We start from the raw sequence: 14,893 nt of genomic DNA, 5'->3' as shown, positions 1-14,893 counted from the left end.
CAAAGATACAGAAGACCTAAAGGGCACAATCAGCCAACTTGACCTCATAGATATATATAGAACACTACACCCAACAGCTGCAAAGTACTCATTCTTTCCCAAAGCAAATGGGAATGTTCTCCAGAATAGACCACATCTTAAGCCTCAGAGCAATCCTCAACAAGATCCAAAACGTTGAGATAATACAAAGTATCTTCTCTGACCACAACACCATCAAGGTAGAAATTAACAACAGGAAGAACAACGAAAAAAATCATTTACATAGAAACCGAATTACACCTTGCTTACAAACCACTGGGTAATAGAAGAAATCACAGATAGAATCAAAAAATTCCTAGAATCAAACAAGAATGAAAACACATCATACCAAAATCTTTGGGACACAACAAAGGAAGTCCTCAGAGGACAATTTATAGCAATAGATGCACAAATTAAAAAAGAAGAAAGGGACAAAATCAAAACATTAACTACAGAACTTGAACAAATAGAAAGAGAATGGCAAAAAAAGCCCACAGCCACTAAAATAAAAAGTATAAAAGATTTCAACATGAAAGTTTAGTGATATATTTGAAGCTGGGTCATCTTAAATGGAATCCAGAACCAACCATTTCTAAGGAAAGTGTAAAGATTAGATCAATTTCAAATCTAAGTCTTTTAAAATGTAAACTCTGCTTATTTAGCTGAGGCAAAAAGAAGATAAAGTCCAGGTGCTTCTTTGGGAAGTTCTTTGAAGATAGTTGAAAACAACAAATTTATTTATGGCTGTAACTTATTTAACATTTCAATGAGGCTTTTTCTAAAGCCAGCTGCAAGAAAATTCTTAACATAACAAGCACTGAGCTTGTTTATCAAAAGCCAAACTTCAACAGAAGCTGAATGTTTATCAGGACTATAGAAGTCAGATTTCAGTTAAATTGAAAATGGAGTACCTAATTTTAGTTCTGAAATCCCCCCCCTAATTAAACCACTGGCACCTCAAAATTTAAAATTTCTCAAATACATCAAACATTAAAAGGACTGTGGCACTTTCAGGAAGAGATGTTGCCACAGTTCTTGAAAAGGAATACAATCCCAAGTGTCCTGACAGCTGATTTGTAGATCCTCCCTTTTCTGTGAACCCTAGAGTGTCATTTCCTGAGAGTTTCGATGCACTGGACAATTCCAGTGCATACAGATATGGCTTTCTTCAATCTATCAGCCACGGGTAATCAATGGAAAAGCTTCCTCTCTGCATGGATCCTTCTGATAATTTGTTTTACATCCAGAGACAAGGACTTGTCATTATCTCCCTTGTTCCTTGCTTGTTGTCAATGGTCAGCAGCCTACATCATGCGTAACTTGTGGGGGTACTGATTTTATTGATACCATTGGGAATACCCGCAAAAGCCATAGCCATAAGGAAATGAACTTCTCTTCTTTGACCTCTGTCTTAATGCTGTGTCGTTTAAAAAGGATCTCTGAAGATGATCTCTACTCGTATGAGTGATCATTAAGTTTGTGTGTCTACTTGGCTGGGCCATGATTCTCAGTGGTTTGGCAATCATGATGTAGTTTGGCAGTTGTATAATGATATAATCACTTCCATGACGAGTTCTAATAGAGTGTAATCACCTCCATGATGAGAATTACTGTGAGCAGCCAGTCAGTTGAAAGATAGTTTCCTTGGGGGTATGGCCTGCATCCAATATACGTGGACATTCTGGCAAAGCTCACTGGCTTTTGCACTGCTCTCGATCCAGCCTTTGGCTCATCAGCATCGGACCTACAGTTCTAGTGACTTGGTCCAGCAGCCTGCCATCTTACCTACTGTCATGGATTGAATTGTGTCTCCCCAAAATATCTGTCAACTTGGCTAGGTCATGATTCCCAGTATTGTATAATTGTCTACCTTTTATGATTTCCCTATATGTTGTATATTCTATCACTATGATGTAATAGGATGGATTAGCAGTGTTTATGTTGATGAGGTCTATCAGATTAGGTAATGTCTTAAGCCAATCTCTTTTGAAACGTAAAAGAGAGAAGTGAGCAGAGAGACATGAGAACCTCACACCACCAAGAAAGCAGAGCCAGGAACAGAGTGCATAATTTGGACCTAGGTTCCTGCACAGACAATCTCCCAAACTAAAGGAAGATTGATGACACGGACCTTCCTCCAGAGCCAATAGAGAAAGCGTTCCCTTGGATTTGGACCTGTAACCTACTGGACTGTGAGAGAATAAACTTCTCTTTGTTAAAGCCATCCACTTGTGATGTTTCTGTTACACCTACTGATCTTGGATTCATAAGCCTTCAAAGTCATGAGCCAGAAGCCTGCTGACATGTGGGTCTTGGGTTCATCAACCTCTGCAGCTATCTGAGTCAGGAGAAGCCTCCAGCTTGATTCTTGATGCCTGACCCACAGACTTGGGACTTGCCAGCCTCTACAATTGCATGAGCCATTTCCTTGAGATAAATTTCTCTCTCTCTCCATAATATATATATACACATCACTGGTTTTTCTTCTCTACAGAACCCAACCTAAGACATTTGGTACCAAGAGTGGTTCTAGGCAAACAAAATTGTAAGTATGGGTTCTCTAAATACGTTTTCAAGTCTTGTTAGTTTTAAAGGTGATGACTTTGCTTCCAGTCATAAACAGGGTACTCTAATCCACGGCATGAGGTGGTAATAAACATATGCAAAATATCCCACCAATAGATCAGGTATTTGTTAGAGGCAAGGATGTGGGTGATTGTATGTTTAATAACTTTCTACAATTTTGTCAGAATAAGAAGTATAAGGAAACTGGTTGGTTGGTCCTACTTTTGCTAGAGAAAGTGGTTGAAAGAAAGAAACGAGCCCAGGGATCAGAGTCAAAGCTCAAGCACCACATAAACGACCTCAAAGTTGCCACTTGTGCCCTGAAAGAAACCCTTGTTTCTTTTAGTAATGGAGCTGAAATTGCCGAAAATCATACCCAAAGTCTTATCCTAAGAGTGGCTGAATTACAATACTGATTGAATTCCCAACCTCGAATGGTGTCTGAAGCTAAATTGAGGGCATTGATTGGGAAGAAATGGGATCCTGAAACTTAAAGTGAGGACATACGGGTGGATAATCAGGAAGCTGGGGACACTGTGTCCCTAAATTCTGTTGAATCACTCCTGCAAACAAACCATTAGCCCCTACACCCTCCATCTTATGAGATTAACCCAGCTATGTCTGAAGAGCCTTTGTCTGAGATATTGTCTGGGGCGGCATCTGATTCATCCCCTGGAGAGGTGGTTGAGTCATTGCCTGGGGGCATCACCTGAGGCAGATGTCTTACAAGACAATGCTGAATGTTCTCAAAACATCCCCACCACGCATTTTGGCTTCTAGACCTATAACTATGTTTTAGCCCCAGCAAGCCCAAAAGGGTGAAGTACAAAGTGTGACCAAGGAGGAGATATGCTACACTCTAAAAGAATTGCTTGATTTTTCTAATATGTGCAAACAGAAACTTAGGAAATAAGTGTGGGAATGACTATTAAGGGTGTGGGATAATGGTGCAAAGAACATAAAGCTGGATCCATCTGAGTTATTTGATATGGGCTGACTAAGCAGTTTCTTCATTCAATATTTCAGCTCAAGAGGTTAGGAAAAAAGATCTAATAGTTTATTTGGTTGGGTTGTTGAAGCATGGATTACATGGTGACCTACACTAAATCAAGTTGAAGTACCAGACCTTCCTTGGTATACTGTAGGAGAAGGTATGCAAATGCTTAGGGAAATTGGCATGTTAGAGTGGATTTATCAGGTTAGACCTGCAGACTGACACATGGAGTGCCCAGAGGACACACCTTTTAACAGAACAGTGAGGAACAAATTTGTGAAGGGAGCCCCAGCATCCTTGAAGCCTGCTCTGATTGCTATTTTATGTAAGTCAGATTTGACAGTGGAAGCTGCCCTAACTGAATTGAGACACCTATCTACAATTATGGAGCTCTGGTGGCACAGTTGTTAAGAAATCAGCTGCTAACCAAAATGCTGGCAGTTCAAATCCACCAGCTGCTCCTTGGAAACCCCATGGGGCAGTTCTACTCTGTTCTATAGGGTCACTATGAGTCAGAAGCGACTGGATATCTCCTAACAACAACATCTGCAATGGAGCCTTGGTGGCATAGTAGTTAAGATCTCAGCTGCTAACCAGAAGGTCAGCACTTTGAATCCACCAGTCACTCCTTGGAAACCCTACGAAGCAGTTCTACTCTGTATTATAGAGTCATTATGAGTCAGAATAGACTCTATGGCAAAGAATTTGGCTTGCTTTTTGGTATCTACAGTGGGGCTAATTGGACCGCATGGTGGTAGGGGCCAAGTCACACCACTCAGTCTACGAAGACAAGGTGGATGTGGTTACTGTAATGCACATAGGAGTCAAAGCAGTAATCAGAATGGTCAGATTTTTTGCACTTATGGCATTGGCTACTTAGTCATGGTATCCCTAGGAGTGAAATAGATAGGAAACCTACTAAATATTTACTTGATCTGTACAAGCAGAAGAATTCTAGGTCAAGCAAACAGCAGTCTTAACTCGAATCACCAGAATAAAAAGTCACGGCCCCTCAATCAATTCCCAGACTTGAGCCAGTTTACAGACTCGCACAATCCCTTGAATGAAAAGGAGGCTCAGTCCCCTTGAGGAAGGACTCCAACACACTGCCAAAAATTTATACCGTTAATCTTTTTCTCAGCTTTTCCCAAAGGAATCTATGGCCTTTTACAAGAATGACTGTTCATTGTGGAAAAGGAAATAATTAGACTTTTCAGGGATTATTGGATACTGGCTCTGAATTGACACTAATTTCAGGAGACCCAAAATGTCACTGTGGCCCACCAGTCAGAGTGGGGGCATACAGAGATCAGATTATTAATGGAGTGTTATCTCATGTCCGTCTCACAGTGAATTCAGTGTCCTTGAATCCTTTCTGTAGTGATTTCCCCAGTTCCAGAACACGCAGTTGGAACAGACATACTCAGCAACTGGCAGAACATAAACACTGGATCCCTGACATGTGGAGTAAGGATTTATATGACAGGAAGAGTTAAGTGAAAGCTATTAGAACTGCTCCTACTTAGGAAAATAGTAAACCAAAAGCAATACTGCATTCCTGGAGGGATTGCAGAGATAACTGCCACCATCAAGGACTTGAAGGATGCAGGGATGGTGGTTCCCTCCAGAGCCCCATTCAACTTGCCTTTTTGAACTGTGCAAAAAAGAAATGGATCATGGAGAATGACAGTGGATTATCAAAAATTTAACCAGGTAATGACTCCAATTGTAACTGCTATTCCAGATGTGGTTTCATAGCTTGGGCAAATTAATACATCTCCTGGTACCTCTTATGAGCTATTGATCTGGCCAATGCCTTTTTCTCCATACCTGTTTTTAAGAACCAACGTAAGTTTGCTTCAGCTGGCAAGGCCAGCGATACACCTTCACTGTCCCCCCTCAGAGGTATATAAACTCTCCAGCCCTATGTCATTTATCCAACAAGGACCTTGATCACTTTTCCCTGCCACAAGACATCACACTGGTCCATTACAGTGATAGCTTTATACTGATTGGACCTAGCATGGAAGAAGTATCAATGACTCTGGACATATTGGTAAAACATTTGTGAGCTAGAAGGTAGGAAATTAATCCAACGAAAATCCAGGCACCTTCCATCTCAGTGAAATTTCTAGTGTCCAGTGGTGTGGGGCATGTTGAGATATGCCTTCTAAAATTAGGGATAAATTATTGCACCTGACCCTTCCTACAACTACTCTGTGTGTGCTACTCTGGAGTGTTTATCAAATAACTCAAAAAGCTACTAGTTTTGAGTGGGGCTCAGAACACGAGAAGGCTCTGCACCAGGTTCAGGCTGCCATGCAAACAGCTCTGCCTCTTGGGCCGTATGATCTTATTGATCCAATGGTGCTTGAAGTGTCAGTCACAGACAGAGATGCTGTTTGGAGTATTTGGCAGGCCCCTATTGGTGAAACATAGCACAGACTCATAGGATTTTTGAGGAAATCCCTGAAATCCTCTGCAAATAACTATTCTCCTTTTAAGAAACAAATTTTGGCTTGTTACTGGACCTTAGCAGAGACTGAATGCTTAACCATGAGCCATCAAGTCACCACACTGCCTGAGCTGCCCTTCATGAACTAGCTGTTGTCTGACACACAGAGCCATAAAGTCAGAAATGCACAGCAGCACTCCATCATTAAATGGAAGTGGTATATACAAGATTGGGCCTGAGCAGGACCTGAAAGCACCCATAAGTTGCATGAGGAAGTGCCCAAAATGCCTGTGATCTCCACTCCTGTCACATTACCTTCCATCTCCCAGTCTGAACCTGTGGCCTCATGTGGAATTCCTTATGATCAGTTGACTGAGGAAGAGACAATTCATCCTAGTTTACAGATGGTTCTGCACAATATGCAGGAACCACTTGAAAGCAGACAGAGATAACACTACAGCCTCTTTCTGGGATCTCCTGAAGGACAGTGATGAAAGGAAATCCTCCTAATGGGCAGAACTTTGAGCAGTGCACCTGATTGTTCATTTTGCTTTGAAGGAGAAATGGCCAGATGTGTGATTGTATAGTGATTAATGGGCTTTGACCAATAGGTTGGTTGGATTGTAAGGGACTTGGAAGGAACATGATTGAAAAATTGGAGATAAGGAGGTATGGGAAAGTGGTATGTGGATAGACTACTCCGAATGGGCCAAAGAAGTAGATTAATTTGTGTCTCTTGTGAATGCTTATCAGTGTGTGAGCTTGGCAGAGGAGGATTTTAATGATCAAGTGGATAGGATGACACGTTCTGTGGAAACCAGTCATCCTTTTTCCCAAACCACTCCTCTCATTGCTCAATATGCTAATGAACGAAGTGGTCCTGGTGGCAGGGATGGAGGTAATGCATGGGCTCAGAAACATGGACTTCTACTCAGCAAGGATGAATGGGCTACAGCCACTGCTGGCTCCCCTATCTGCCAGCGGCAGAGACCAACACTGAGTCCCCATTATGGCAACATTCCTACAGGTGATCAGCCAGTAACACAGTGGCAGGTTGATTACATTGGACCTCTTCCATCAGGGAAAGGCAGTGTTTTGTTCTTACTGGGACAGACACTTACTCTGGATACAGATTTGCCTTCCCTGCACCCAATGCTTCTGCCAAAATGACCATCCACAGACTTACAGAATGCCTTATCCACCATCATGATATCCCACATATGGATTCATTTCACAGCAAATGATGTGTGGCAATGGCCCCATGCTAATGGAATTCACTGGCCTTACCATGTTCCCCATCATCCTGAAGTAACTGGCTTGATAGAACGATGGAATGGCCTTCTTGAAGACACAATTACTGTGCCAGCTAGGTTGCAATACCTTGCAGGGTTGGGGCAGTGTTCTCCAGGAGGCTGTATATGCTCTAATCTAGCGTCCAATATATAGTCCCATAGCCAGGATTCATGTGTCTAGGAATCTAGGAGTGGAAATGGGAGTGGCACTACTCACCATTACCCCTATTGACCCAATTGCAAAGTGTTTGCTTCCTGTCCCCATGACCCTATGCTCTGCAGATCTAGAGGTCTTTGTTCTATAGGGAGGAATGCTCCCACTTGGAGACACGTCAGTGATTCCATTGTGCTGGGAGTTAAGAAAGTAGCCAGCCACTTTGGCTTCTTATGCCTCTGGTTCAACTGGGAAAGAAAGGAGTTACCGTTTTGGCTAGTGTGATTATCCTGATCACCATAAAGAAATTGTATTGATATTACATAATAGAGGTAAAGAAAAGTATGTCTGGAATGCAAGAGATCCCTTAGAGCATCTCTTAGTACTACCACGCCTTGTGATTAAAGTCAATGGAAAACTACAGCAACCCATTTTTTTTTTTAATTTTTATTTTTTATATTTTATTGTACTTCAGGTGAAGGCTTACAGAACAAATAGTTTCTTATGAAACAGTAGTACACATGTTGTTTTATGACATTGGTTAACAACCCCACAACATATTAACCCTCTAAATTCTCAACCTTTTTTTTTTTTTTTTGAAAATACACATACCCAAAGATACACCATTTCAAAAATTTCTACATGCACAGTTCAGTGACATTGACTATGCTCTTCCAATTGTACAGCAACCCAATTTTGACATAACTAATAATAGCCCTGACCCTTCAGGAATGAAGGTTTGAGTTACCCCACCAGGCAAAGAACTATGACCAGCTGAGGGTAAAGGGAATATGGAATGGGTGGTGGAAGAAGGTAGTTCTAAATACCAGCTACAACCATGTGACCAGTTGCAGAAACAGGGACTGTAATTGTTATGAGTATTTTTTCCTTGTATGTGTGCATCAAATATTTTTGTTTTCTTCACTTATAAAATGTAAGATGTAAACAGGGCTAGTGCATTTTCGTTGGTACACGTAATAGTTGTATCATGTTAGGCACAAGTATGACTTTATAATTGTCTTTATTTAGAGATTATGTATGGTTTAAAAAAATGCGTACGGGTGCCAAGTTGACAAGGGGTGAGCATTAATGGTTAAGGCTGTGTGTCAACTTGACTGGGCCATGATTTTTAGAGGTTTGGCAGTTATGATGTAGTTTGGCAGTTATGTAATGATGAGATCACCAGCAGGATGAGATCTGATCTAATGTAATCTCCTCCATGATGAGATCTACTATGAGCAGCCAATTAGTTGAAAGGGAGTTTCCTTGTGGGTATTGCCTGCATCTAATATATATGGACTTTTGGTCAAAACTCACTGGCTTTTGCTCTGCTCTGGTTCCTGCATTCGGCTTGTCATCATCTGAACTCTGGTTCTTGGGACTTGAGCCAACAGCCCGTTATCTTACCTGACGATCTCTTGGATTTGTGAGCCTCCACAGCACATAAGCCAGCCTGTTTTTGGCATGCTGATCTTGGATTTGTAAGCCCCTGTTGCCATATTAGTGAGAAGAAGCCTATAGCATGATGTCTGACCCGTGGGTTTGGGACTTTCCAGCCTCTACAACAGCATCAGCCATTTCCTGAATATATATATATATACACATACACTTCACTGTTTTTGCTTCTCTTGAGAATCTAGCCTAAGACAGTGATTGTACCATGGCACTTTCAGGAAGAGGTGTTGCCACAATTCTTGAAAAAGAATACATTTTTGAGTGTCCTGACAGCTACTTGTAGATCCCCAGTTATCTGTAACCCTCAGAGTGTCTTTTCCTGAGAGTTTCCATGGAGTGGACAATGCAAGTGGATACAGATTTGGCTTTTTTCAATGTATCAGCGAGCGGTGATCAATGGAAAAACCTAATCTCTACCTAGAACCTCCTGACAGTTTGTTCTATGCTGAGAGGCCTCTAGGTCTTGTCCTTATTTTGCTGGTTTCTTGCTTGTTGTCAATGATCAGAGGTCTACCTAATGGTTATTTTTTGAGCATACTGACTTTATGGGAACTTTTGGAAATAGCTGGCAGGACCCATATCCATGAAGAAAAGAAGACCTCTCCCGGTAACCTCAGCCTTACTGCTGTTTTTGTAAGAAAGTTTCTGAGGATGATTCCTGTTGGCCAGTTGTCCTTGGAGTCATTTGAACACAGAAGGAATCCTCCACAAGATGTGTACACGCACTGATCCAGTGTGACACTGAGCTGAAAAAAAGACATCTGTGGTTAGCATCTTGAGGTATTAGATGATGTATATATACCATGGAAGTGCCATGACTCAGGTCAATGATGACATCTAAAATTGTCTTGAAGAGAGATGATGACAGAAATATCTTGCTCAATAAGATAACGCTGAAGCCCAGCGGGAAATTCCTTTTGCCCAACCTTATTTATCTTCTTCAAAATGGACATTCATTTTGATTCTTTTCACCTCCCTCAAGGTGTAGAAAATATGGAACTGACTGATGTTTGACAGGATCATCCCTTGGCTCTTTTCCTCTTTTTGTGTGATTTAGAAAGACCTGCTTCCAAGAAATCCACCATTCCATGGATTAAGGTGAGTGATTCTATATCATTATAACTGGTCCCACCTGACATTTGGAAAAGTGAAGAGGAAGCCCTAAGGAAATTGTGTTTGGGGAATGATATGAGAGGTGTCCCCCCTTTTTTTTCTTAACCTTGACTGATTCACTAAGTGGTGGTGATCCTCATGGGTGAATATTTACGATTCACAGAAGCTCGAAACAATTTCAACTTGAGTAATTTTTGATATCCTGGTGCCCAGTCCAATATGTCGTATTGAATTGGGAGAAATACACAACTCAACAAATGTGTTTTTATAATTATGGGATATGAATGACTAGTAGCTATACCAGGACACTGGTAAACTTCCCTTAATTGAGTTCCTGTGTCAATTGAGGTTGGAATCTTAGGTTCTGCAGTGTAGTTTTCCCATGAAACTTGGAATTGGATGAGCTATTGAGTAGTCTGATACCTGACTCTACCTTTAAAGAAAAGGTGGCTGAGCAAATTTCTGTGTAGAAAAACTAATGTGAAGGATGATGCCAGGTGTTAAAGGTGAGGCCCTGAATATGACTAACTTTAACAGTTCAGGCCTCATGAAGTCAGGATCAGCTGATCCTCTCCACAAGGAGTGAAAGACTGACTGCTGCCTTGAGTGTATGAAAAATCATTTTTTCTGAAAGTTCTTTGGGATCCTGTGGAGTTTCGATGTTTGTCCTGCTCTGTATATTCCAAAGGATCTTCTTCTGGTTTAAATACAGGAGGAGATGCATTCTTCCTGCTGTGATATTTTGGCTGGAGGTGGATTGGGTCCCCATAGGGGTCAAGAGTACAGTAATAGGACTATGGCACTTCCAGGAAGAGATGTTGTCACAATTATTGAAAAGAAATAAAATTCCCAATCCCCTGACAGCTGATTTGTAGATCCCCAGTTTTCTGGACACCTACAGTGTCATTTCTAGAGAGTTTCAATGGACTAGACAATGTCTGTGGATACAGATATGGCTTTCTTCAATATATCATCCAGGGGTAATCAACGGAAGATCCTGTTCTCTGCATAGAACCTCCTGAGAGTTTTGTTCTATGTCCAGAGACCTCAAGGCCTTGTCCTTACCTTGCTTGTTTCTTGCTTTTTGTCAATGGTCAGCAGGCTACGTAATGGGTAACTTGTGGGGGCACTAATTTTATTGATAGCTTTGGGAATACCTGCAAAAGCCATATCCATGAGGAAATGAACTTGTCTATTTTGACCTGTGTCGTACTGCTGTGTCCTTTAAAAAGTGTTCTGAGGTTGATCCCTGTTCACCTGCTTTCATTGAGGATCATTCTAACCTACCAGGAAACCTGAAGAGGATATTGAATACTATGAGCCAGTGTGACACTGAAATGGAAGGGAGACATCTGTGGTAAGCATCTTGAGTTCTAAGGGATAAAAAATACCCAACTGACTGATGTTTGTCAGGCTCATTCCTTGGCTCTTTTCCTTTTTTGTGTGTGATTTAGAAAGACCTGTTTCCAAGAAATGAACCATTCAATGGATTCAAGGTGAGTAATTGTATGTCATTATAACTGCTTCCATCTGACACTTGGACAAGTGAAGATGCAGCCCAAAGGCATTTAGTTTTGGTAGTCAGATGAGATGTGTCCCCTCTTTTTTTCTGGACCTTAACTGATTCACTAAGTGGTGGTGATCTTCATGGGTGAATAATTAGGATTCACAGGAACTTCAAACAATTTCAAATTGAGTAGTATTTGATATCCTAGAGCAGAGTCCGATATGTTATATTGAATTGGGAGAAATACACAATTAGACAGATGTATTTTTCTGAAGTATTTATGGGATTCGATGGCCTGGATCTATTCCACCAAAACTGGTAAAAGTCCCATAATCGAATGCCTAAGTTGTGGCTGGAACCTGAGGTTCTGCAGTGTGGTTTTCCCGTGCATGCTGGAGTTGGGTGAACTGTTGAGTACTCTGATACCGCAAGCCCAGTCCTGTACTATGCTCAGAATTATGCTTGAGCCCATTATTGCAGCAACTGTGTCAGTCCATCTCGTCGAGGGTCTTCCTCTTTTTCGTTGACTCTCTACCAAGCAAGATGTCCTTCTCCAGGGACTGATCCCTCCTGACAACATGTCTAAAGTATGTAAGAGGTAGTCTTGCCATCCTTTCTTTTAAGGAGCATTCCGGTTGTACTTCTTCCAAGACAAAAGAAAGGGTGGCTACACAGATTTCTGTGTAGAAAAGCTAATGTGAGTGATGATGCCAGTTGTTAAAAATGAGGCGTTGGAGATGACTAGCTTCAGTATTCAGAAATAGGAAGACTTGATAGACTGATCTTCTACTCACAGAATGAAGGACTTACTGCTGCATTGCACATGTGAAAAGATCACTTTTTACTAGTAGTTCATTATAATCATACAGAGATGTGATGAGAGTCCTGTTCTGTGTATTCTAAAGGATCTTCTGCTGGTTGAAAAACAGGAGGAGATGGGTTCTTTCTGCTAAGAATATTTTTGTGTGAGGTGGATTGGGGCCCTGGGCGGGTCAAGAGTGACATCAAACAATAATAGGACTATGGCACTTTCTAGAAGAGGCGATGCCACAATTCTTGAAAAGGAATACATTTCCTAGTGTCCTCACAGCTAACTTGTAAATCTTCAGGTTTGTCATTTCCTGAGTTTCCGTTCACTGGACAATGTCTGTGGATACTCATATGACTGTTAAATATATCAGCCAGAGCTAATCAACTGAAAAGCCTCTTCTGCATGGGACCTCCTGAGAGATTGTTCTACGTCCAGAGACCTTTAGGCCTTGTCCTTATCCTATGTTTCTTGCTTTGTGTCAAAGCTCAGCTGCCAACCTAATGAGTTACTTGTAGGAGTACTGATTTTATCTATCCCTTTGGGAATATCTGCTAAACCACAGCCATAAAAAAATGAATTTCTCTTCTTTGACCTCTGTCTTATTGCTTTGTCCTTTAAAAAGGGTTTGTGAGAAACTTCTCTATTGTTCTGCTTTCATTGGGGTCATTCAAAACCTCGTCCCCCAGGAAACAGGAAGAGGATATGTGAACACTCTGATCCAGTCGGACACTAGGCTGGAAGGAAGACATCTGTGGTAAGCATCTTGAGGTCTCAGGGGATTTCCACCTGGGGAATGACATGGCTCAGGTCAATGATGACACCTAAACTTGTCTTAAAGAGAGACGATGACAAAAAATCATACTTAATAGGATTACGCTGAGGCCTAGGGGAAAACGCCTTTTGCCCAATCGTATTTATCTTCTTCAAAGTGGACCCTCATTTTGATTCTTTTCACCTCCCTCAAGTGATCGAAAATACCTAACTTCCTGATGTTTGTCTGCCTCATTCCTTGGCTCTTTTCATGTGATTTAGAAAGACCTGCTTCCAAAAATTTCACCATTGCAAGGATTCAAGGTGAATGAGTGATTCTGTGTGGTTATAACTGGTCCCATCTAACACTTGGACAAGTGAAGACACAGCCTGTCATGGATTGAATTGTGTCCCCCCAAAACATATCAGTTTGGCTAAGCCATGATTTGTTGATGAGATGGCATTAGCAGCAGTTATACTAACGAGGCAGCACTCAATCTGCAAGATTGGGTTATGTCTTGGTCCAATCTCTTTTGAGATATAAAAGAGACAAGTGAGCAAAGAGACAGGGGAACCTCATACCACCAAGAAAGTAATGCCAGGAGCAAGATGCAGCCTTTGGACCCAAATTTTCTGTGCTGAGAATCTCCTAGTCCAGAGGAAGATTGATGACAAGGACCTATAGAAAGCCTTCCCCTGGAGCAGGTGCCCTAAATTTGGACTTCTAGCCTACTAGACTGTGAGAGAATAAAATTCTGTTTGTTGAAGCCATCCACTTGTGGTATTTCTGTTATAGCAGCACTAGATGACTAAGACACAGCCCAAAGGTAGTTGGGGTTTGGGAATCAGATGAGACTTTTCTATTCATTTTTTCTTGACCTTGACTGATTGGCTAAGTGGCGATGATATTCATGGGTGAATATTTAGGATTCAAGAACTTGAAACAATTTCAACTTGAGTAATTTTTGATACCCTGGGTCCCAGTCCGTATGTCCTATTGAATTGGGAGAAATATACAACTAGACAAATGTCTTTTTCTAAAATATTTATGGCAGGCAAAGGACTAGGAGCTGTACCGGCAACACTGGTAAACTTCCAATTATTCCACCCCTGTGTCAGTAGAGGCTGGAAACTTAGGTTCTACTTGCACTTTTCCCATAAATCTTGGAATGGGATAAACTACTGAGTAGTCTGATACCTGACTCTACGTTTAAAGAAACGGTAGCTACAGAGATTTCTGGGTGGAAAAGCTAATGTGAGGGATGATGCCAGTTGTATATGGTGAGGCCTTGGAGATGACTAGTGTTATGGATTGAATTGTGTTCCCCAAAATTATCTGTCAACTTGGCTAAGTCATGATTCCCAGTATTGTGTGATTGTTCACCATTTTGTTATCTGTTGTGATTTTCCTATGTGTTGTAAATCCTATCTCTATGATGGTGATAAAATGGGATTAGTGGCAGTTAGGCTAAGGAGGCAGGATTCAATCTACAAGATTTGGATTGTGTTTTGAGCCAATCTCTTTTTTTTTTTTCTTTTGGTTTACTTTTTTAAAAAACTCTTTTTTTTATTGTTGTAATTAAATGAAGTTTACGTTTCAAGTTAGTCTCCCATACAGAAATTTTTTTTTACATAACATTGTTATGAGAAACCAACCGCTCATCCCATTCTGAAGCAGCACACTCCTCCCCTCTGCCCCTGATTCCCCATGAACATTCAACCAGCTCCTAACTCTCTCTGCCTTCCCATCCCACCTCTGGACAGAAGCTGCCCCTTTGG

At 41.3% G+C, this 14,893-nt stretch overlaps 2 non-coding genes across 2 annotated transcripts; both read left to right on the top strand.

The window, feature by feature from the left end:
- The first annotated feature begins 9,754 nt into the window (after positions 1-9,754).
- On the top strand, positions 9,755-9,835 carry LOC111819852 (small nucleolar RNA SNORD115). The gene has a single exon (XR_002823425.1). It is a non-coding gene; the product is annotated as a small nucleolar RNA SNORD115 (small nucleolar RNA).
- Positions 9,836-13,169: 3,334 nt separating this feature from the next.
- LOC111819846 (small nucleolar RNA SNORD115) lies at positions 13,170-13,249 on the top strand. The gene has a single exon (XR_002823420.1). It is a non-coding gene; the product is annotated as a small nucleolar RNA SNORD115 (small nucleolar RNA).
- Positions 13,250-14,893: the final 1,644 nt, after the last annotated feature.

This window comes from Trichechus manatus, unplaced genomic scaffold (assembly GCF_000243295.1).
Source record: "Trichechus manatus latirostris isolate Lorelei unplaced genomic scaffold, TriManLat1.0 scaffold00019, whole genome shotgun sequence".
Classification (NCBI taxonomy): Eukaryota; Metazoa; Chordata; class Mammalia; order Sirenia; family Trichechidae; genus Trichechus; species Trichechus manatus.
Note: the sequence above shows the minus strand (reverse complement) of the source record. Positions and strands in the feature narration are given on the sequence as shown.